General features: G+C 56.6%; 1 protein-coding gene across 3 annotated transcripts in view; it reads right to left on the reverse strand.

Moving 5' to 3' along the window:
- The window catches only part of LOC139262244 (olfactory receptor 6N1-like), a 22,179-nt gene extending 21,751 nt beyond the window's left edge, over nt 1-428 (reverse strand). For all 3 annotated transcript variants that reach the window (XM_070877427.1, XM_070877393.1, XM_070877399.1), the window contains exon 1: nt 365-428. The gene's annotated coding sequence lies outside the window, so the exon portion shown is untranslated. The remainder of the gene's footprint in view (nt 1-364) is intronic.
- Nucleotides 429-899: the final 471 nt, after the last annotated feature.

Here is an 899-nt window from a genome sequence, read left to right on the forward strand (position 1 = left end):
CCACTCACTCACTCTCTCTCTCTACCCACCCCTCTCCCCACTCTCCCTTCACACCCCCCCCCACTCTCCCTTCTCTTCTCTTCCCCCACACACTCTTCTCTTCTCTTCTCCCACACTCTCCCATCACGCTCTCTCTCCACTCACTCACTCTCACTCTCTCCTCTCTCTCCCTCCCCCCCGGAGAAAAGGCGGGAAAGTGCGGCTGAGGCGAAGATCCATGAATACGGTGCGCAGACTGAGCGCCGACCCGCACCCCACACCCTCCCCCCCCCCCCCCCCCCCGGCCACAGGGCACAGGGCGGGCTGAGGGGCCGAGAAACCGGCGCCGGAGACAAACCGTCATCGAATTAAAAAATATCATCACCTCGGGCAAAATGGCCGCCGCCCGCGGGTGTGAGTGCACATGCGCGTCCCCGCGGGGCGCGGCAGGTCACCTGACCCGGCCATCACGTGACCCCCCCCTGCACGTGGCTGCTGGAGATCCAGAAACTCACCTGTGGCCAGCAGCAGGGAGGGACATTGCCCAGCACTGCAGCTGGGACATGCAGATACATTACACTAACCAGGGCTGTGGGTCCTAGAATTTAGAAAGTTAGGGGCTGATCTGATTGAAGTTTTCTGGATATTAAGGGTCATAAGAACATAAGAAATAGGAGCAGGAGTAGGCCATACGGCCCCTCGAGCCTGCTCTGCCATTTAATACAATCATGGCTGACTCGGGTCCACTTCCCTGCCCGCTCCCCATAACCCCTTATTCCCTTATCGGTTAAGAAACTGTCTATCTCTGTCTTAAATTTATTCAATGAGTCGGTAGAGAGGAACTATTTCCACTGGTTGGGGATTCTAGGACGAGTGTGCATCGTCTAATTATTGGAGCCAGACCTTTCAGGAATGAAATT

This window comes from Pristiophorus japonicus, chromosome 1 (genome assembly GCF_044704955.1).
Source record: "Pristiophorus japonicus isolate sPriJap1 chromosome 1, sPriJap1.hap1, whole genome shotgun sequence".
Lineage (NCBI taxonomy): Eukaryota > Metazoa > Chordata > Chondrichthyes > Pristiophoridae > Pristiophorus > Pristiophorus japonicus.